Genomic DNA, 11,543 nt, shown 5'->3' with positions numbered 1-11,543 from the left:
CATGTTTCTGGAATGCAAACATGTAGTATCTATTACTGTACTGTAAAGCATAATATTTTTGTGACACATGATTACACCAACATTTTTGTGGCATGTAAATTTCATTATTTTAAAGGCTTATACCATTCCTGTAATTGGCACCTTCCTGACATTGATGGGTGAACATATAAAACAACAAAAACCAAGAAAGGTTTTCATGTGATTAGAAAATAAAGTAATAATCATATGATACCCTTCTTGAAAGCACCTTCGCTACCCTATAAAACATGATATCGATGTTCAGTCCATCAACGGTAAAAAAGGTACCAATAATAGGATTGGTTCCAAGTATAAATATTTGTAAGCATGAAAAATTGGTGACTCCTAGTCACTTGCAAAATTCTTAAAATTTTCATGACATGAAAATTTGCTGCTTTACAGTATGTCCCTGATTGACGCGATCTCATCAATGCCATAATAAATGATGCCAGATGAACTCTGCTGAGGTATGTCACAGATAAATGTCACTTACTATATGCTCCCACTTACTAACACAATAGCTGCCCTGTGTTTAGTTGACACATATGGTTCAGGCAGCTATAAAGTTGACTTTGATACTTTGGGCTGGTTCAAATTGTTTATTCAATTTAGTTTGGTTTTTGCAAGTGCAAATCTTTTTGTTCATCAATTCAAGGTATTTGATAAATGACTGTTTTATGATTTGTAAACCATATATAACCAGACCATTGTCACAACAAATGACACGGGTGAACTCTTGCTGAAGGAGGCACAGAATGAATTTTAACAACAATGTCTGCTCCATAATATTACATGCACATTTTCTATGAGCTTGTACCTGCAAAGACCTAAAGGTTTACAGTTCTATATCACAATGAGTGATGCCATATGTCAGAGATTGATGTCATACAGGTACACCATGCTAACACAATAGCTGCTCCAGGGCTATGATGATCCATATATTGCAAGCAGCTATAGCTTTACAGGCCAATGTTGGAATAAAATTGCCAAGAGATGTCACAGTGCTAGATAGTTATCTTCACTACTGATGCTATGGCTGCTCTATCTTATATTAACTTTACTGTTGATGGAAAAATTAATTGCCCAGAGATTCATTTCCATTAGAGAAGGTTGTCTTTACGTCACTTTGTAGACCCTTTGGTGACACAGGACACAGATAACACATACAGATACAAAAATGTCATTAGGCACTTTCCTACTCATTTGTATGTGTTACTGATTCAACAGCTGCCCCATGCATATTTTAAGTGTATATAGAACAGCCGGGTTAGTGACTACACCAGAGCTATAAAAATCTTTTTCTAATGTGAGCTAGGTGACATCAACAGTGGTTGACATCATAAATGAGGTAGCTACATTGAGGCAAGTCAGGCAGTTGGTTCTTTGAGTAACAAAAAAGGAACAGAAACCAATTAGATGAGAAAGAGAAATATGTGAAATTCATTTCATTATTTCCTCCTTGTTTTCTTTTAAACCTGTATACAGGTCTGGAAGAGGCTTTTGGTTTATGATTATATATACCGTTATTCTTGCATCATTTGGTAGTATTTTCGCAAATTTAACATACTAGTGCAGTAAACATGAAAATATAGACTTCACAAAAAGTAACACAGCCATTACAAATTCGAAATTTGGCGGATAAATCAAAATGAGTGTACATATGCCACTTTTCTTTCTATGTTAAAATATTTTCTATGTTAAAATATTGTGAATACAATTCTGAAGCTATTATGATTTCTAATGGCTGATTTGCATTTTGTGAAGTCTTTACACACATAATATCAGTGCTGCAATACATGGGTATCACAGACACAATGAAACTTGCACTTTCAAGTTTCATTAAAAAATGCACACATTAAAATGAGCAAAATAACGTATGCACAAACTTAATGTGGATTCATTGAAATTAACCAAGATTTCGATTTAATTATCAGATTTTGAAAAAAATATGATGTGTAAAAAACACAAGATAAATTTGAATGTAGATGGCAGCAATTGCCCCTATGACCTTTTCAATGCACTTAGTAGATGATATGTTGTTACATATCAAAATGGCAGACGGCGCTAAAAGCATCCTGGTAAAACTCTAACCATCTTAATGGGAGAATTATTCTACCATAGATCATGGCAGTGCTAGCTTGCTAAGTTTCTCTTCTGTTGAGGGATGATGAAATTCATTTGTCTTTCGGGCGACTCTGTCACTTTTCATTTAGCAGTGTGATTGTTTTTTGTACAGAGTATAATGCACTCCACTGTTTGCAAATTCTTAGAACTTAAACATTCCCAACTTTATATTGCCCCTAAAAATTTTATGAGTATATCTACACTAGGATATCACCTGAACAAGAAATATGATAAATAAATAAAACAAAATGACATAACAGTTGAAACATGGTAAGTGTGTCCCACTTAATATCAGCTCCTTTCACAAAGACACCAAAAGGCCTGGTAAAAAGGTAGAAAAAATAAAAGAGGGCAAAACATTTCCAGAATAGATGTTAATTTTTGTTTCATTGATTGTTACTTTTACTTATCTTCATCACTTTTTGTTTTGTTCATCAAAGTTTAAGGGCATTTCGTGATATCAGCATTCTCTTTTTAGGATATGGTTCAATAGATATCCATGAAAAAAAGCTTATTTCCCAAATTTCAGTTGATTTGGACATTAAATTAGCAAGTTACGCATTATTGCATGTATTACAGTAGCAACCCAAAGGCCACTGTGATGTAAGTTCAGACAGAACGTCAAACGGCACAATCTATGAGACAGCTTATGCATATTAACATAATAATAGTCCTGGGGTTCTGATGGCATAGTTGGGGGATGTGGCTGTGGAGTGTCAGTGTGCCTTGAATTGAATTGATTGGAGCTGGAGGTGAGTTGAGGTAAGGTGAGGGGAGGGGAAGGGGGAGAGGATGGGGAAAGGAGGGGGAGAGAAGAGGCGAGGAGAGGAGAGGAGAGGAGAGGAGAGGAGAGGAGAGGAGAGAGAGAGGAGAGGAGAGGAGAGGAGAGGAGAGGAGAGAGGAGAGGAGAGGAGAGGAAAGAGGAAAGAAACAAAGAGTGAACCCTTCTTTCTAACAAGGACTCTTTGACTTTCATCACAAACAATTTTGTGTTCTGTCGATAATCTGATGCAGGTGATGTCATTCAGTCCCGGGAATTCAGTGAAGTGTTGGCTATTAAAAGCACATGTAACATAATATGTGTCTGAGGCACATAATTATATGATACAGGTGTCATATGTTCATTTAACACAAACGAGTTTACTAATACCGATATAGAGACTATGCATTAAAACATCCTGCTATTTAAAGTAGGGCAAAGGCCTGATAAACATAATTCCATTCAATTATAATAGATGTTGCTTCTTCCTTCCCCTTTCATAGAGTGCAGATGTTACTGGGTGAAGCTTAAACTAGTTCACAGGTTTATGTTAATTGACTTTGTCTACACAGATGCACTTTATTTAAAATTTAAAAATTCAAGTTACCACTTTAAATAGGATTTAGCTCAAAGTTTATCCTGTATCATTTACACCAGTGAGTCATAATTGAATTCACCTTGGTTCTGGATTGCCTCAGAGGAATAAATTAGCATAAATTAATTTCAGGAGTGGGTATAATTCTACATTTGCAATCAAGAAAGTTGATTACATCTGTCCACTCATATAGGTCACAAGTCATGATTGTTATACACACAACACAAAAATCAAGTCCACACTTCTTTGAGGGGTCATTTTTGGTATGATGTTAAATCCAGGGGGGTCTTCAAAAACTTTGTCCAGGTATGTGCCATGCTGACTTTCCGATGCTGACTTTTTCTATACCTACTTTTGCTGTTTTTGCAATCTATCAGTATACCAATTTTCACAAAGAGCACCCAAGAATTCTTGCAACATTTGGTAGTATTTTCGCAAATTTAACATAGTGCAGTAAACATGAAAATATAGACTTCACAAAAAGTAACACAGCCTTTAGAAATTCAAGATTTGGCGAATGGGATATCAAAATGAGCGTACATATGCCACCTTTCTTTCTATGTTAAAATATTGTGAATACAATTAATAATTCTGAAGCTATAGGTGTATTTATAATGGCTGATTTACATTTTGTACAGTCTTTACATGCATAATATCAGTGCTGCAATACATGGGTATCACAGACACAATGAAACTTGCACTTTCAAGATTCATTAAAAATGCACACATTAAAATGAGCAAAATAATGTATGCACAAATTTAATGCAGATTCATTGAAATTAATCAAGATTTCGATTAAATTATCAGATTTTGAAAAAATATGATGTGTAAAAAACACAAGATAAATTTGAATGTAGATGGCAGCAATTGCCCCTATGACCTTTTCATTGCACTTAGTAGATGATATGTTGTTACATATCAAAATGGCAGACGGCGCTAAAAGCATCCTGGTAAAACTCTAACCATCTTAATGGGAGAATTATTCTACCATAGATCATGGCAGTGCTAGCTTGCTAAGTTTCTCTTCTGTTGAGGGATGATGAAATTCATTTGTCTTTCGGGCGACTCTGTCACTTTTCATTTAGCAGTGTGATTGTTTTTTGTACAGAGTATAATGCACTCCGCTGTTTGCAAATTCTTAGAACTTAAACATTCCCAACTTTATATTGCCCCTAAAAATTTTATGAGTATATATCTACACTAGGATATCACCTGAACAAGAAATATGATAAATAAATAAAACAAAATGACATAACAGTTGAAACATAGTAAGTGTGTCCCACTTAATATCAACTCCTTTCACAAAGACACCAAAAGGCCCGGTAAAAAGGTAGAAAAAATAAAAGAGGGCAAAACGTTTCCAGAATAGATGTTAATTTTTGTTTCGTTGCTTGTTACTTTTACTTTTCTTCATAACTTTTTGTTTTGTTCATCAAAGTTTAAGGGGTATTTCGTGATATCAGCATTATCTTTTTTATGATATGGTTCAATAGATATCCATGAAAAAAAGCTTATTTCCCAAATTTCAGTTGATTTGGACATTAAATTAGCAAGTTACGTATTATTGCATGTATTACAGTAGCAACCCAAAGGCCACTGTGATGGAATTTCAGACAGAACGTCAAATGGTACAATCTGTGAGACAGGTTATGCATATTAACATAATAATAGTCCTGGGGTTCTGATGGCATAGTTGGGGGATGTGGCTGTGGAGTGTCAGTGTGCCTTGAATTGAATTGATTGGAGCTGGAGGTGAGTTGAGGTAAGGTGAGGGGAGGGAAGGGGGAGAGGATGGGGAAAGGAGGGGAGAGAAGAGGAGAGGAGAGAGAGGAGAGGAGAGGAGAGGAGAGGAGAGGAGAGGAGAGGAGAGGAGAGGAGAGGAGAGGAGAGGAGAGGTAAGAGGAAAGAAACAAAGAGTGAACCCTTCTTTCTAACAAGGACTCTTTGACTTTCGTCACAAACAATTTTTTGTTCTGTCGAGAATCTGATAGCTTCTGATGCAGGTGATGTCATTCAGTCCCGGGAATTCAGTGAAGTGCTGGCTATTAAAAGCACATGTAACATAATATGTGTCTGAGGCACATAATTATATGATACAGGTGTCATATGTTCATTTAACACAAATGAGTTTACTAATACCGATATAGAGACTATGCATTAAAACATCCTGCTATTTAAAGTAGGGCAAAGGCCTGATAAACATAATTCCATTCAATTATAATAGATGTTGCTTCTTCCTTCCCCTTTCATAGAGTGCAGATGTTACTGGGTGAAGCTTAAACTAGTTCACAGGTTTATGTTAATTGACTTCGTCTACACAGATGCACTTTATTTAAAATTTAAAAATTCAAGTTACCACTATAAATAGGATTTAGCTCAAAGTTTATCCTGTATCATTTACACCAGTGAGTCATAATTGAATTCACCTTGGTTCTGGATTGCCTCACAGGAATAAATTAGCATAAATTAATTTCAGTAGTGGGTATAATTCTACATTTGCAATCAAGAAAGTTGATTACATCTGTCCACTCATATAGGTCACAAGTCATGCTTGTTATACACACAGCACAAAAATCAAGTCCACACTTCTTTGAGGGGTCATCATTTTTGGTATGATGTTAAATCCAGGGGGGTCTTCAAAAACTTTGTCCAGGTATGTGCCATGCTGACTTTCCGATGCTGACTTTTTCTATACCTACTTTTGCTGTTTTTGCAATCTATCAGTATACCAATTTTCACAAAGAGCACCCAAGAAGCATCCAAATTTGCCCTAATTGGGTGCTTTTAAGAGCACTTTTGCCCAAATGGATGCATTGGTCTCCACTAAAAACCCACCCATTAATATACCAAAATCGTTGAGAAGGTACAATACCATCAACCAGAAAGACCCCACCCCAATTAAATACAGTAAAATTAGTAGGAACCTGCTAAGGTACACATTGATACTTCACTTGTGCCAAAAGAATTTAAAATTGTCTTGATTTTTACCAGTTTTACAAAAATTGCGGTAATTCAAAAAGATTATGCATGCAAAATTCCGAAGCCTCAATTGTTAAAATTTCACACCGACTGCAGTCTTTTCAAATTGTAGAGCTTTGTGCATAGCCGATACCCATTAACACAGTAACAGATGTTCAACTTTTCAAATCACACAAACTTTTATAAAATCAGTAAATTCTGGAAGATTTTGAATTCTTTTGAAACAAGTGAGGCATCAAACTGTTATGAGTGACCCTTCAATGTGTGCACTTCCTTTGTGTGGTGTTTATTTGGTCAGCATTATACTCCATATTACTATCCTGATAGGTCCAATGGGACAGAATCCCATTTCCAGGGAAAACTTATCAAAGTGAATTTGGTTGAGCAAAGGGATTAATTATCAGAAATTATCATCTTTTCAACCAAATTTATCTTTGTGGAGTACCTTGGCCCCTCCTCCTCTCCACCTTTCACTACACCATGCCACCTTTTTTGTAGATCCATTTTCTATTTTTCACAAGTCACTATGGACCACAATAGCCTCATCCCAATGGCATAGTTCAACAACCTCAATTAAACAATCATAGTGCAAAATTTGATCTCAAGTTGCAGAGTATGAGTTTTTGTACCCAAATTTTTAAAGGGCATTCAATGAATGTACAAATGTACTGGGGTTAAAGAACTTTGTCCTGATAGATGAGCATGTTGTGGATCCTAGTGAGTGTCACGCAATTCTAAGGCAAAACACCCTTACAACAACCTGTCAAGTTTTAGTCCCTCATGATTTATTCATTTTCAGGGATGTTCACCTTCATGCATATTTACCAATCTTTTATATTGCTTTTATTCAGAAAAATTGTAAATCGTTGCAGTAAACAAGTCGTTGGCATTGATGAAGTCACACACTATAATTTTCATCGTTGTCATGGTTACATGCCTCCTTATTGTTAAGCAAACTACCTAAGTGTGTAATAGGAGAATAAGCAGAGAATAAATAACAATAATTGTGATGGAATAGACACACAATCAAGGCTGCCATTGTCATAAAATTGATAGATATTCAATCACGATACCAAGTAATGAAAAGATGAACAAAAATGTATTCATATTTTGTATTGAAAGCTTTTAAAAATTTTTATTGCCATTGCCTTTAGATCTATTCCTTGCTGTAAAAGAATTCCAAAGTACTGTGAAAAAATCTGCCTTCAATTTGCTTATGTGTGTATAATCTGATAAGTTGAGAGTAGACTAAACTGGTTCTTTTACACTACATCATGAATTAGCTATCAGAGTTCATTATCAGATCACTATCATGTCGCTAATCAGGGAGAAATAAGCAACCATCTACCCAAAAAGAAAGATGCAGCCAAGCCGAGGCACACATCATTATAATCAAGTTTTATGTCGCCGGCAGGTCCCTGCCGAAGAAAATTGCAAGAATGGTGGCTACTTGATTGTGTGTTATCTGAACAATCACTGCTGCAGTGTCTGCCCTACAACCAACTACAGTAGAGATAAATATAAGGAAACAAATGGTTGAGCAATTTATCTTTCTTCCCTCTCTCTCTCTCTCTCTCTCTCTTGCTCTCTATTTCTCTTGCTCTCTATTTCTCTTACGTGGCTTGCAACTGCGAAACCTCAAACATGTTTTAAAGCTGGATAGAGGCAGCCATCTTGAAGCCACTTACAAAGAAACTAAACCAATAGTCAATTTTCTTGTTCTTTTGACATCATAGTTGCAACAAACCAAATTCCAGTTGTCACTGAAGTTTCAAAAGATATGTTATCAAGCAGTTTATATCAATTTAACCCTATTTGGCCTTTGAACCTTGACGCATGACCCACCCCCAAACTCAACCATCGCCTACTTGAAATACATCTATGCTACAAAGATGGACACCCATACTTGCTTACACACTAAAAACTACGGGGTTATATTTTCTGTGGTCATTTTGAATTGACCACGTTTGGGGTTGTTTTGACCCTTCAAGGGGGTTGTACTGTTTTAATTTGACCACATTCACGAGGTCATTTTAGCCACGACGAACGTGGTCAAAAACTTAGTGGTCATTTTGCCAATACCGTCGCGCATTGATATCAGTTTGAATCTTCCGCTTTGAAAATCTCAATTCATAAATGAGTTTAAACATGAGCTGCAATTAATGTTTGTTGATTAATAAATAAAACTAATTTTTTGACCGATGTTACCCAATTTGTCAACTTTATAATGACTTGCATTTGAACTATTTGCACACACGGTGTGCATTGGCTCACGTGGTCACATCAGCGCCATATTTGTTCTGATTGTGCAGCTCAGCGGATTGTCGTGTGTGCTTGTCTGCATGATGGAATATGAAAAGTTAGTTGAAAAGTGAGACTGCAAGGATGCATAGACCCTTGTCTTTGCACGCAGATTCATTCCAATTTCATGCTGTCGTGGCTGGTGTCTTGGCTGCAGTTGTTATAAGCTTATATCATGTAAGCTTATAATACGTGAACTGTCATAGGCGATGACTGACTGTGTGTGAGTGTGATACACAGATGCATTTTGCAGTTTGCTGTTTATGTAATGCTTTCTCTGTGCAGAAACACACTTATGTCCTGGTGGGACCAGCATGACCATAGGCCTACTAAAAAATCCAAACAACCCCTAAATGTGGTTATTGAGTAACCCTATAAAACAACCCTTTCAAATGGGTCATTTCATTTGACCCCGAAATGAGGTCATTAAGTAACCCAATAAGGCAACCCTTTTGAAGGGGTCATTTCATTTGACCCCGAAATGTGGTAATATTTTGACCCCAATGGGGTTACTATTTGACCCAAATAATAGTCATTGCAATGACCCGACCAATGGGGTCAAAATGACCCGTTAGTGGTATGGTGTTTAGTTGATAACTATGCTGGGGTCAAAAATGACCCCGTTTGGGTCATTTTTTGACCCCGTAGTTTTAAGTGTGTATATCAAAAGATACATTATCACATTATCGGACACACAAATGGAGGGATGGACACACACACGGACACCTATAATAGCCCCTCTCCAACAGGGAACTGAAAAGGGGTACTTTCTTTACTTGATCTTCAAAAAGGGCAATTATTGAGTGAGTGCAAAAACAAGTTGTATTAATTAGTGGCTCCGGTTTGCTTCTTCCATATTGATTCTCTTCCATATTTCCCTGATAGAATTCCCCTTTTCTTTCTTTTTGCCTTATTACCTTGGAAGTATACATTTGATTGAGCCCCTTGAACCCCCGGCCATGGGCATGGTCTATCCGTGATAACCAGACAAACAATGACAGAAACCGATCAATTGTGACATTTCCATGATCATGCATACCAACCCTGACTGTTCATTAATATACACTGCAAAAACAGTGTTTAATATTTAAACACTTTTCTAAACACATTCTATCTTTCACTTTGTGAAATTGTTTAAATGCTAAACATGTTTAGAGTATTGATGGATAATGTTTAGCCATTGAACATTGATGCCTAGGAATTTGATGCGTAGTGTTTAGCTTCTAAACATGCTTTTTTTTACAAAGTGAAGGCAAGAATGTATTCAATGCTATATTTATCTTTTAGAGTATATCCTTAAACCATATCAGAAGCATAATTTACTGACCCAAATTATTTAATATTAACTTAATAAGCAAACCCCTACAGCTCACCAAACAAGCTAAGGTTGAGTTTCTATAGTTTGTAGGCTATGTTGGTAGTATAGAAACCTGACCCATACGTACAGGGATAATGGGATTATGCTACAACATACTGTAGTAAGTCTTCTGCTAGTTACATAGAATATGGTCCTCCTGAATACTTACACAGTGCCTGCCAAATTGATTCACATGCTTAGCATTCAGTACCTTTCAATATATATGTTTATTACTACATAATGCTATATCAGTTTACGCTAAGACATTTTACTCCCACTCCATAACAATTCATGTTCAATCTTAAAATGCAGATTGTTTTTCAGTTAAAAAACACACTCCACTCCAAATCCCCTCTTGGATTGCTGAGAATGGCTACCCCAGTGGCTTTGAGAGTGTTTGTTATGAAAAACCCATCATAATACCGCTGCTCAGGGCACACAAATCTGGGCCACAATGTTTAATAAGAAATATTTTGCCTGCTCACACAACTTTGGTTTGAATAGAAGGTAAGTTTAATTATAAAACGACTGCATGCATAGCTAGCTAGGAAGATGACAAGCTGCCTACCCTGGATATATCTGGCCTGCCAGCCGGCATGCGAGCAAGCCTGTGTATAATTAGCACTGCTAGGCTTCGCATTCGTAGTTTGATAGTGGCGAAAAACAAGAACTCTACCAACACTCTATTCATAAATGGCATTGCTGAGTCTGACAAGCTGCAATAGCTGCCATATGAGAATAACTATATGACTTAACCAAGATATCATGACTGTATTTATGCTATTTTTACACATATTTTGATGGCATATGGTATGCCTTCCACATCACTACCTCATTCTATTCCAAGAATATTATCGATTTGAAATTATGTTTGAAATCATTCTGAAATATGACAATATATCTCCTTTATAACATTTGTAAGAATTAATATTTCTCAGTTTTAATCCAACATCTTTCCCTTAATGTACAGAATTGCTCATGGGTGATAGTCAAACTGGTGGTAGTCAAACTTATCAAACTGCATATATCCTACAAGCTACAATAATAATTCAGGTAAATGTTCAACAGAAGGCAGCATTTGATGATATCAAACTTTCACCTGATACAATTTTTTCTTGCAGTCATCTGTAAGGTTGTTCCATACAATTTTCCCCAGCCAGCCCGCACTCCGCTCGCATCCCTGGAAGCTAACATCGCTCACACTACGATCCTGTTACAATATTTGTATATGCGCAAGTATCAAATATGAATACAAAAACACAGTGTGACATCCATACTGCAATTTGTGTGTATGCAAGAAATGAGCTGGAAAAAGAAGACTTGGATTGTCAGTCTGAGCACTTGTGTACATGTATCGCCATCAGTATTACAAAAAGGTCTCTGTATACAGATGCATTTTGTCTCACATG

The sequence above is a fragment of the Amphiura filiformis genome, chromosome 6 (assembly GCF_039555335.1).
Source record: "Amphiura filiformis chromosome 6, Afil_fr2py, whole genome shotgun sequence".
NCBI lineage: Eukaryota > Metazoa > Echinodermata > Ophiuroidea > Amphilepidida > Amphiuridae > Amphiura > Amphiura filiformis.
The sequence above is the reverse complement of the archived record's forward strand: the minus strand, read 5'-3'. Positions refer to the sequence as shown.